Source organism: Contarinia nasturtii, unplaced genomic scaffold (assembly GCF_009176525.2).
Source record: "Contarinia nasturtii isolate CC-2019 unplaced genomic scaffold, AAFC_CNas_1.1 Cnas_scaffold_1500, whole genome shotgun sequence".
In the NCBI taxonomy this organism is placed as follows: Eukaryota; Metazoa; Arthropoda; class Insecta; order Diptera; family Cecidomyiidae; genus Contarinia; species Contarinia nasturtii.
In genome coordinates this window covers 1,355,253-1,368,177 of record NW_022198836.1, presented here as the reverse complement: position 1 = coordinate 1,368,177, position 12,925 = coordinate 1,355,253, and the positions used below count along the sequence as shown (strand labels likewise).

The 12,925-nt window shown below is 34.5% G+C and overlaps 1 protein-coding gene across 3 annotated transcripts in view; it reads left to right on the top strand.

Moving 5' to 3' along the window:
* LOC116346373 overlaps window positions 1-12,925 on the top strand; it is an 82,692-nt gene that overhangs the window by 57,718 nt on the left and 12,049 nt on the right. For all 3 annotated transcript variants that reach the window (XM_031776387.1, XM_031776386.1, XM_031776388.1), the window contains one exon: window positions 4,000-4,103. The gene's annotated coding sequence lies outside the window, so the exon portion shown is untranslated. The remainder of the gene's footprint in view (window positions 1-3,999; window positions 4,104-12,925) is intronic.

Here is a 12,925-nt window from a genome sequence, read left to right as displayed (position 1 = left end):
TTCACTAAACAGGCACAACAAAACAACAACTTTTTTGAATTCCATATCCTGATATTTCAAAGGAAATCAAAATGATGATTTTGTAATTTACCTGCATTTCATTCGTATTGCATTGAAATAGTTTATGGCATTCACTCACTAATGAACAAAGGATGCCGAACAAATGCAGTTAATTTTCTTTTTCTTTTTAAAAGAAAACATCTTCTCACTCCCTGTATAAATGTTTTTTTTTTTTTTTTTTTGCATTTCATCTAATCAATTCGTATGGATTGTTTATTTACGATTTTCGATCATCCATCAAATGTGAGCCGTGTTCGAAGTTTTATTGGTCTTCTTGTATTTCAATGCATGTGTTAGACATCAAACGATACGATTTGTTATGATTTTGACCAAATAGCTGCCGTTTGAAAGGTCTTTGCTTCGAACATTTCCTCTTTCTTTCAGTCATTTTTCATTTCAAACCAGCTCTTGCACAATGGAAGAGTGTAAAAGGTTACAATACAAATCGATTGAGACTGCAAAAAATTGAAACGAACAACAATAGAAAAAGTAATAATATTTTAGTAGGCGAACGAGATATCGAAACAACAACTATAAAAGAAACAAACGTAAACGTGAACGCATCGACACACAAGAATTGTGCGAAGAATCGGCTACAAAGGTTTAGCCAATTCCTATCTACGTTTTGATTCGTCTATGTGGACAAACGAGCGATACCATTGCATGAACTATGAATGCATTTGGAACAAAGAAAGAGAAAGATGGAAGAAGCCGACAGCAAAAAGAGAGCAAAAAGAAAAGCATTTATGAAATATATGAAATATTTCGTATTGTTTCGAATTACGTTTTCTCAAAAAATGGACCAGATTGCGGGTGCCGGTTTGTTGTTGATGTGGCGTTTCAACGTTGTTATCATTTCATTACATGAAATTTTATTGTTCAACGGCCTTTCTCGACTATTGTTCGAATTGCATCTCGGAATTGCAATACTTTTGCTTCAATTGAATACATTCACCTCAACTATGGTTGTATACACAACACAGGCACATAAACTTATGATTATTATTAGTCTTATTATATAGTTTTATTTTTATTGTACAAAATTCGATCCAGCTGTCGTCATTTTGTTTGTTCTTTTCATTCATGTGTCGTCTTATGCCATCTCTTTCATATCATGAACACACTCGCACAATCCATATTTTTGTTCACTTCATTTTATGCTCTCGCATATTGTGAAGTTTGCCTCATTTTCGAACGTGCAGTTGAATGCACAGAGCCAATGTTTATACAAACATCAGAAGAGAGAACTGCACGATTCAATGAAACCATCCCGAAGCAAAAACAACTGATATTAAAAACAACAGGAAAATATTGAAAAATATTTACCAGACGAACGAATAAAATGAAAGAATTATTCGAATTTTTAAAATATGCTTGTTGTTTTTTTTTGTTTTCGATGAAACTTTATTATTGAATTTTCTTCGCAATTGCTTCAGTTAACGTTAAGCAGCTAAAAAAGTATTAAAAATCAATAGGCTGTATTCCAGACACAAAACATACTTCGATTTTTTTCACTCATAATTCCCGACTTTCAGTTCACAGGACGAAGTATATTAAAAAAAAAAATTATCCATACAGTAGAAAAAATATATTTATCCATTTGAATCGTTGAAAAGCATTGTTAGACTATTACAATGTTATAGCAATTTTCCGAAGCAAAATGTTTATTTAAAAATATATGAACACAATGATCGAGTCTTAACCATGTCAAATGCACCTATTACTACCGATTATTATTTTATTATATATGTGTACGTTAATACCCAATGAAATTTTATGATTATTGTGATTATTTCTGTTGATAAATAATTGCCGATCGAACGATTGCGTCTTATTATGTGAGCCGAGCAGGCATTCTGGTTTTCAGTTTTTTTTGTTGAAATCGTAAATTGATTACGGCTGTTGGAATGAAAATTACTCGCACAATCGATACACAAAATTGTGGAAATCATTACATTGAATAGTTGCTTATTGCTGCAGGGTATGAATCGAAGAGGCGAAAAACTCTTTCAACCAAGCAGGAAGAGGATTATATTTTATGCGATTGAAAATCGTATGGCTCAAGCGTTTTGGTTGTATGGTAGAGCACATATGGCTTTTAGTCGAATATATTTCTCAATTATTTATCGATTTCAACTCTATTTGTATTTCTTCCTGAGTGATTTTATGTCGGTAGGAACTAGATCAGACTGTGTGGTTTTATTCAAAACGTATGTAATTAGTTTCGATCGATCAATGTATTGAGGTGGAAAATCAAACAATCAAAATACCATTTTGAATTTATGTTGGCCTCCCTCAAAATAATAATAATAATATATTTCTTTGAATCATTCGTAATGTGAATGTTATATTGCAACAAAAATAAGTTTTTGAATTTCCAAACATGTGCAAATATTTTTTCCGCTCTTGAATTCAATTGCAGAGTTGTGCAAAAAAAGTCAAATGCTCCACCACATGGAATGTAATCGCATCAATGTTATTCTAGCCGCTTCACTTTGAAACTTTGTCAGCTACAGAATATGGCATATGCGACGCGCTTACCATACATCTGCCAATGTTATGCGCTCCGAGAATACTTTTTTTTCTTCTTTTGTTTGTTGCATTCCGAACAGAGTCAGCCATAAATTTCACATCGAATGTTGTGTAGCATATGGCCCCCTTTTGGTATATACCCCAATATTACAATGATGAAAAACAATTGACGCAAACACACTTTTTGCATGTGTAATGATTCAAGTTTTTCATCTTGTGCATAGCAAATTTTGATTTTCGTATCTTGCGCTAGAGTGCAAATCTGTATCAAAAGTTCTCTTTGGGGTATTTGCATAGAACATGTTGCGTTATTGGATTTTTTTGTGACGTTATTCTATCTGCATCGGAAGCCAGACACAATTCGGCACGACACATCAATAAACTTTGAATATCAAAGTGAAGACATCGGCTTATATCATCAACACAAAGAGATCGCCGCCATTTGCATTACCCGGTTTGCATATAAAGTGACCAAAAGTCAAATGCCAAACATTGGCGATTGCATGGAACACGTGTTATTGAGGAAGACAGAACAAAAAAAAATTTAGTCGACAAAAAGACAGCCGCTAAAGAAACCGATATTGAAAAGATTTTCTCTCTTTCTCTCTCGATCTCTTCAAGCGACAATGAATCGTTATTCGGTTTTTCTTACAGTAAAATGTAATGTTTCATGTTGGTAGCACAATATGTGGTTTCCAAAACTCTGATTTACTTTTCTCATTTGATTCTTTTTTTCGGTTGTCGGCCGAGGTGGGCAATCGAAAAGAACCTATTGAAAACATTTATTCAAATAAATGCACATACATTGTACATACGGTCGACAATGCGCTTGCATTTGTTTGTCGTATAAAAAGAAATCTGGTTTCAAAAGCAAACACACATATATATGGCATAATGTGAATGCCAATGAAGAAAGCGTGAAATGCGACCACAAGCCGAGCTTCTTAATCAAATTCAGTACATTTGTCATCTCTCATACACTCAATTCTATTAAAGTTTTCGCCGCTGCATCGATTTGACACGTGACTCTTTCTACGATTGCATTACAAAAAATGAAAAGAAGAGAAAGAAAATTGTCGTTTCGTCAAAAAGAATCGAAATACTGTGTTCCACTTTGGAATACATATCTATTAATGTGTTTTGCTTCCACATTCATTTTACATACTTTGTGACCATTTGTCTTGCAATCCAAGTAATTGAGCCACGATGGGCTTGTTAACTGATTTAAATATTTATTTCCATTTCAACTAGGGAAATCAACGAAGTAATTTTAGTTTTTATATTTCAAAATAAACACAGTGTTGTGTCGACATAACGACTATCTCGATTGACACTGTCGCTAGATTAAATTTGACCCTACATAAAAACCACAAAAATATCATTATAAATGTTCTTCTTTATTTTCAGTTTTGGTCTTATGGATTTCCGGCATTTTGAAATCACTAAATATAAGCCATAACAACTCTTGCAATATTCATCACCTTTGACCACATAACCAGCTACTGGATAAAGTAAGTTTGATAACTTTCTAATAGAATATCTTTTAAGAAATATTTTACTATTTTCGATAATACATAGTCAATTGATTTTTAATGTAAACAAATCAAAATTTGTCTGATTAAATATGGTCCGAGTGTCATGGCCAGTTTGTTAAATGTTTGGTCATTAATCACGATTTTTTACTCATAAATTTTCGAATAAATTGAAAAACATTTAAAATACACAATCACCTACAACTTAACAACATGAGAATAGTCAAATTTATTAGAATGGGCACGGTTTATCTTCTTTAAAGATGCTCTAGAAGAGGGAAAAGAAAACCTATTATAAATATATAAAATTTACAATTGAATTGATTTTGTTTGTCTGCATTATTTAATTTTCATAGGCTTAGTAAAATCGAGTCCCTCTTGTATTTTTAATAACAATGCTCCAGTCGTCTTCTGCATTACAAACTAAGATTTGAACAAAGCAAACACGAACAAGACAACAACAACAAAGAAACACACACGCCAAAATCATAAGCATCAAAATGATTTACATGTTTTTCTCTTGTCATTTTCAAGTTGTTTTCATGTTTCGTCTCTATTGTTCTCTCATTTCACTCGAATCCAAATATCAAATGCTACATGTTTCGTCTATTCATTATTTTGGACTGTTCCACCTTCGGTGTGATTACTTTGAAATTCATCAGACATGTTATGTTATTTGTTGCAAACGGAATAATATGAATCATTAAACATGAACGCTTTTCCAAAGACATACTCTGCGCGACTGAAAAAGAACATTAAGTCGGATTGAAAGAGAATTGACCGAGCCCAAAAAAGCGCGTAACTATTGACAGTGACGAAGACGATTTAAAGCATACAGCAATTCAAAGAGCAATGATGTAAATACGAACAAATTAACCATATTTACCATATGAAAAGGAACAAGATTTGAAACTGTTTTCACTGCATAAGTAATGCTTTGAATAATAATAAAAATAACAGTCAAATGCGCCTTGCCTTCTCTGAATTTCACTCTTCATTGCGGACAACGTATATTCAAATGTGCAACAATGAATGCGCATCGCAAACGAAGGGAGTGAATAGCACACAAAACATTGTTTTTCCAAATATGTGTACATCGATAACGAAAATTGTACCAAAACAAATGATTTACATAATCATGACTCCAACAATGGCGAGGATGTTCTGAAGAAAAGACCGAGGTGCACATGAATATTGTTAATCCAGAGGAAGGTTAAATTGTTTTTAATTCGCAGAAACTCAAATTTTGTGATGCGAAGCGAACATTTTGAAAAGTCAAATGCGAAAAACTTAGTGAGAACCCCGTTAGCACAAATTACAAACAATAGAACAGAGAACGAAATGTGCTAAAGTAATGTACGGTAACGAAACTGGGAAAAAGATAATAAATTAGAAAACGGCCACAGATAAATACACACACCGTTTGTTAAAGCAGTTGTATTTAAAAGGCAAGTTAAAATCCATGCGCGATCTAAACATGCCCAGATGACAATTACATTCGAAAAGAAAACGGTTACATTATTCCGCTTGACCGACGACTAATTAATATAAGCCTGAGTTCGAGTATAACGCTTGCATGCCATTGAATGCACAAGCCAGCACGAATGGAAGACGTAAAACGCCGTGTGCATTGTATTGAAATTGTGATCTTTCAAAAACAAAAAAAAAGAATCAACATATATTTTTCACTGCCATCTCGTCCCGAAGTAATTTGTTTGCTTTTTCTTCGAACCATTTGATTTTGCTCTTCGCCATCTATGCTTCTGGGGGGAAATGTTTTCTTTTTTTCGCTAATTACGAATGCAAACCCAATCCCAATGATATATTTCATATATACTAATCTTTGTACGTGCTGATCGTGTGCAGCATTGAATCGCTTCAGCACTTCATGTCATTCAAACATATTCCCAAACACCTAAACGGGGTCAACCAATGATTAATATTAATTTACCGTTAGCGACGAGTAAATATTTGACATGCAATCTGCAATCGTGATACAACCATTAAACGATCATTTTTGAAGAAATGCACTCGCTACCTGACAATTTATCGCCACAAACCAACTGATAATAATTCTGAAATGTGAATGGGAGAGAAATTACCGTTAGATTTGTTTTTAGCGCTAAATGTGCTGATTGAGCGAAACAAAAAACTAACCATACGAACGGATATTGTGTGAAGGAGAATGGTGCAAAAGATGAAACAATCAAAATGCAAATGCAAATGCCAAGGCAGCCACCAAACACAATGATCAAGTGAATCGAGGGGAAATAGTTGCATTTCATTTGAAAATAACGAAAAATAGTCGCGCGAGTCGAATGAATTTAATTATAAAAGTACATAAATCTTGATTTTTACTTCATTTGTTGCTGCTGACTTTAATGAATTCCATCCACAACACATTCAAATCCACCGATAGTTGTTGCTTTTTCTGTCGTTTTTTTTTTGTTTGTTTCATTGCACTTTGAATCATTTTTCTTTCTTAAACAAACGAACGTTTGTACTCTTGACATACACATATACCAATACAGAAATACTCTACACATATATGCAGACCAAAGTGCGCGCTGTAACATATCGCAATTTTTAAGAGGTTTACATTTGTTTTCAAAACAGCAAAAAATAAACATACAGCCTCAACGACTTACGGGGAATACACGTTATGGCAAATGAAATTGGATTTCTCCACGAAAACATATGCAACTGTGCTCAGTTTTTTTTACTATTGTCGTTGCCGCTGTCGCCAAGCATACTAATAATAATAATAATAGAACCACATAATTGCATTACGGGTGTATGATTTTTCGCATATGACGCAAACATGAGATGATGTTGAGATTCTACACGCGAGTTCATGTAAAAGCGAAAATGTCATTTTACACCGAAGTTTTCTCTCTTTTCGCTCAGTCTTCTTTTTTTTTTGCTTTTTAGGTATATACATTCGTTTCCGCTGCCAGAACCATTATGTGTACTTGAGCCCAAGCATTTGTACAATTTTTCAGAATATTTTTGCTAATATATTCATAATGCATTGTCTAACTTTTCTCTTTACAATTCTTATATTTCTGATTAAATTGGTTTTTGTTGCAACGGGCGACGGAAAATGAATAATTGTTTTGCGAGTTTACAGTGAGAATCAAGCGGTGAACTCTATGCATTTCTACACAATGTGACATTATCTCCATATTGTACAGACCATTAGATTTATTCGTTCGCTCGGCTTAAGAACAAAGTAACATTTTATTAAAACACTATGAATAAATGAAACACATTGACACCCTATGAATGGTGCACAGCAGTAGCACACAGGCATGGATGCATATTGTTGCACAATTCAAGAATATGATATTTCAAAAACAAACCAAACGCCAAAAACATGAGTCGGCGAATAGTTTATCTAGAACATCTTCCTTTGCTTCATCGTATTGTTTTTATTTTTTGTACATTTATTCTCTTGTCATCTTGCGGTTTGTTCTCAAGCTGTGGCAAAATGTGTCGCGCCGTTTCAGTTATCATAAATATAATCGGGAAGCACGCGAAAAAAATAACGAGAGAGAGAGAGAGATAGAAACACATTTTCTGGAGTATTATAGCTGAAGCCAAGTCGGACTCAACTGAACATGTTGTATTAGTTCATTCGCGAATACCACTTGCAAAACGATTATTTGTAAGCAACAAAGCGAGAAAAAAAACAAAACGCATACAATGCGAAAAAATAAGCAGAAATGGTGAGAAACGAATGGCGTAGAGTGTACAATTGAACACGATAAACGTTGATCATGTTGTGACTGTGAAACATGAACGAAACCATCCAAAAATACCAGAAAAGTTGTGTCATATTTTTTTGAAGAGTTTATTTGTATGTTTGCCGTTGGTTGCATTCATTGCAATGCATGTGTTTTCAGTATCCAGTCAAACAGCAAAAATAAACGCGCTTTTAGCTATAATTTTGAAGACGATGTGTCGCTTTCAGCTGTGAAAACCTCGCCAACTGTCACCAATCTGTGCTACGCAAAAAGTACCTTGGAACTGCAAAAGTATACGTAAAAATATATATATACATATATCCCAAATGTCAAAATGGATCATTTTTACGCGCGTACAACGAAGTCGCTGTGCGATGAGATATACTGCTTCGTTGCTCACAGTTAAGCAAGTACGAAGTAAGAATTATTATTGGCAATAAAATGGCACTTTTTGTTTTAAAAAAAGATTTTGTCTTGTTTGCGTTATAGCAAATTCTGCTTTGGTGTCTTTATGAATATTACATGGCATGTTGAGACTAAAACCGGCTTTTGTTTCGCACATCATCGTCGACCGTATTTTCAGACCAAACATTTGCTTAGCATAAAATTCCTTGGTTAGACTCTTTTAATATTGTAATTGCTTGCCGACGTTTGACTTTATACTAATGTCTATTCTTATGCATCCACTATTTGTCGCCACAAGAAACATTTTGAAGAAACAGCAAGCGCAAGTATTTGTGACGAAGCAATGGTGGAGCAGCACGCATAAGTGTATTATAAAAAGCAGTGAGACAAACATCAAATGATCATAAATCACGAGCATCATATGAAATACATTTAACATCACACCGCCGCCACAACGAAAGCAAAAAAAAACGAAAAATGATTTCATGTTTAGCATTTTTTATACATGATACACGCGTGCGCTCAGCAACACTACCATGGCGATACAAATAAAATGAAGAAGAGAAACAATTATTAATTTCACTAGATCATTTTGACATTAATAACGCTAAAAATGAATGCACGAACATATACTTGTATTTCGCCTCAAAGATTATATTCGATTCGTGTACATTGTACAGAAGGCGCCCGTGATATCAAGACTGCTCGATTCGATGTGTTTTTCATTCGATTTATCATTTCGCAAGTGGATGTAACACACCGTCTTACACAGTTCACTTTTGTTCGTTCTCTGCTTTTTCGGTCGCATCGTTTCGAAGCTTGTATCTGTTTTTTTGATAAATACAAATGAATGCCTTGGGCGCAATGCAAAGAAATCCAACCGAACATCAAATGAATTAACAATCGCAGTGTAGGCATAAAACTGTCAACGAATATGAGATATTAGTACACTAAATGTGGCATAAAAAAAGAAACTGTAATTTCAATCATAGCTTTCGGCTTCATATCGGGACGATGACTGTAAACGACCTTCATGTCAAATGAAACACAAGTTTTGACTCTTCTTCCACTACAAATGAATCCATTTAAATTCATTCGAATGTGCACAAAAATGTTATCGTTACGGATTCGCATGGATGTGGATCGGATTTTCAACACAAAGGGATGCTTTACTCACGACATTATATTGTATGCGTCAAATCAATTACAACATCATCCATTCACGTGCAGACTTTGTTTTTATTTTGTTTTCGATGGTATGATGTTCACTTAATGAAAGTTCCATGACCGAAACGTAAACGATGTGAATGAGTGTGAAAATTTAAATTCATTAGCATTAGTGGCTACTTGCATTTCGAATCATTTGAGAATTCATTCACCATTGATTTGCTACGGATAAATGTTTAATCAACTGTTTTATTCTAGGTAATGTGCGTTTCATACGCTTGAACTGAATTAGGTATCCTTTCTCTATGTGCGCGCATACACACACACAAACGCACGTACAGCGTACACATTCAGTTACACATAACTGTAAATTGTTCGTTCGCTTTGCGTTCAACGATAAAAATAAGAGATTGGCCAACGTTTCACATTGAATATCGATAGTTATTTCAAGCATCAGCAATCGAATCATTCAGTCGTTAAAATTGGCGAGCAAAGCACCTATATGCGTTTGCAATTTTTCATTTTGTTCAATGTACGGAGTTTGCACAGAATTTTTCTGGATTATAAATGTGCGAGGCGCTCTCAAGAAATACTCAGTGGCAACTTCATTGTCGCGGTCATCCATGGAAATTTAACCGAGCAAAAAGAGAATAACGAACTTTGATATTCTGACCGTAACTAAAGCAATTATGAAATCATTTTGCCACCGACTAAATTGAACCGTCGGTAAAAACACTGAACACGAACACATGCACACCACTGGAAGAAGAAAAAATGAAAAGAACCGCGGCCGTAATTCAAAGATTTTGTGTATGATAAAGTAGAATTAATGCTTGACAACCATTTATTCCACGTGAACGAGCTAAAATAGTGATGATGGAAAGTAACTGCCGCTGCCAGAGAAAATTAAGCAAATCAACGGATTAAAAAAACAAAAATCTGCGCACTTTTATTATCAACAATGAACCATCGTTTTCAAATCAATGCTCACACGGTTTAATGTTGAAGTAAATAGTAAACGCGCAAGCAGCAGACACGCACACTATGTTTCACTTCGTCGAAGCGTTCTCGCTTTGTTTTTCATCTCTCTTTTTTTATTTTCAATTTTATTAATTAGTGACTTCTTGGTATTATCTATTTACGGCTACTGATTACAATCAAAGACTAGTCATTGTTTGTTGCGTTGGATGAGCATGTGTTTATGCTTGGGTGCCAAATGCACACACTCATCGCATTCACAAACGCACTCACCAAATGGGGGAAAAAACTAAAAAAAACAGACAAAATAAACAATTAAAATAAATGGTTTCGGCTAAATTGAGCGCTGTTTGGTTGTGACACGATACACTTGTGCAATCAAAAAAAAAGAAAAAAAAACTTTTCTATTCTTGAGTTATTTGTGTGAAAATCGTGTTTTTTGTGGTTAGATTTTTTTAATTTGTTCAAAAGCGTCATCGTCCACATCCGGATGTTTATGTTCGATATAACTACACAGAAAATGAAGAAAAATAGACCGCTCCGAATTGCCCCTACTCATTTTCTCTATGTGAATGGTACGGTCGAAATCTATCTTCTCACTGCTCTCTAAAATTATTCTAAAAATATTGTGTATACCATTGTAAATTTAAAAGATGCTTTGTTTTGCTTAATTTCTGCCAACACTCCAATATTTTATAGCAATTATAACAGCATCAACAAATTAAACCGTAGAATGCCGAAGTGGCGCAAAGGAAAAATCTCAAAAATGTTCAATCGTTTATAATTTATTATATACTTTATGTGTGTTCGGCGCTCATTAATTTGATCTTAATTTTGAATACGCGTGTCGAATTTGATTATTTTGTATTTTCAAAAAAAAAAGCCCCGACCATACGAACCGTGAAATAAATGTATATCATTCCAAAATTCATTGTGCTATTGTGAAATTGAATATTGATTTTTTTGCGCATAATAGCCAATAATAATGAATTTTTTTTACCATCGAACGCGGTCGATTGCAAACGAATCACGTTTACGCATTCATCACCAGACGCCAAATCGAAATTCGATATTTTTGATGGGTAAAATATTGCCGATGGGGGAGAGTAAATGACAAACAAAACAAAAAAGTTTCATGGGCCCAACACCACAATCTACACTTTGTAATGTTTATAGATAGGCACATAACGAATCAAACGTGCCTATAGTATTAGTGACGGAATCGCTTAGTGCCATTTTGGTGAGACAATCTAAAATCTTTTGACAAACTTTCAATCTTGAGTTTATCTTGAAATCATAAATCAAGAATTCCCACTGGTTTCATATTCGTCAAGATCTATTGTTATAATTTCATTTGTCTTTTGCTTCGACTCCACTCGATTCGATAAATGCGCTCTTCTCACCTTTCAACTTCAGCTAGACCGTTTTTTTCCTCCTTCTTATTCTTCTTCTTTTTCGTGTTTCGTGGTTCGTTATCTTAATTCATTTTATTGTGCGAACGAAGCAAAGACATTGCTTATTGTCGGAGAAAGAAAAGAATCGTCGAAGCCATGGTTCGGCTGTCGGTAAAATTTCAAAGAGCCGCCAACTAAGGGGGAAACATCTCAAAAGAACGAAATAAAACACGACACAAATAAGTAAAACTCAATATATTGGAACTAATAGGTCTTCATTTTAAACAACACTCGATGTGAGGAGAATTATATTATGATTACAGCATTATGGCTGTTTTTTTCCTTTTTTTATTTGATAAAGGCTGCGACATTGCAACCACAACAGCAACACACACACACAAACCGTCCGATAATTTTTAATGAATATGCACACACACAATGCATTTACGCAAGACTAACCAAATATTATGTGACAATTTTTATTATTTCGCTTCACATTCTTATTCTTATTTGCGTTCACGTGATATGTAACCCAAGCTGGACACTATTGAAATCAAGACCAAATTGAATGGATAGATTACGTTCAAGCAATGCACTGAACACAGGCAAGGGCATGAAATCAGTGTGCTGTCAAGTGGCTTAGACTTTGCTATGTTCACGAATTGAATGCGTTAAGTCGATGACAAGATGTATAAAGCAAAAGTCAGAAATGAATACACGGATTAATCTAATGCTAAGGCTATGGCGAGTAATAACTTCAAAAACAAAATATAAAAAAAAATCTTCGTCGTTGTCAATGTCTCTTATTTTGAAATGGTTCTCATGAGCGAGTTCATGCAAGGCAAAGGCCACTGCTCATCGTACGATATAAGCAATCGGTCAACCTTACATTCATATCGGATATAAGACGCATATCCGTGCATAGTGTCGAAACGAGTGCATCGATTGCCGTCAAATTAATTTGTGTCATTTTGCTATGGCGAATTGGAAATCAACGCACCCGAATAAATGCGACCCGACTTACGAACCTAACGACTCACGCATACTTCCTTGCAAATCGGTAACGTTTTGTTACGCTTTTTCTTTTGATATATTCACTGAATCATTAAAG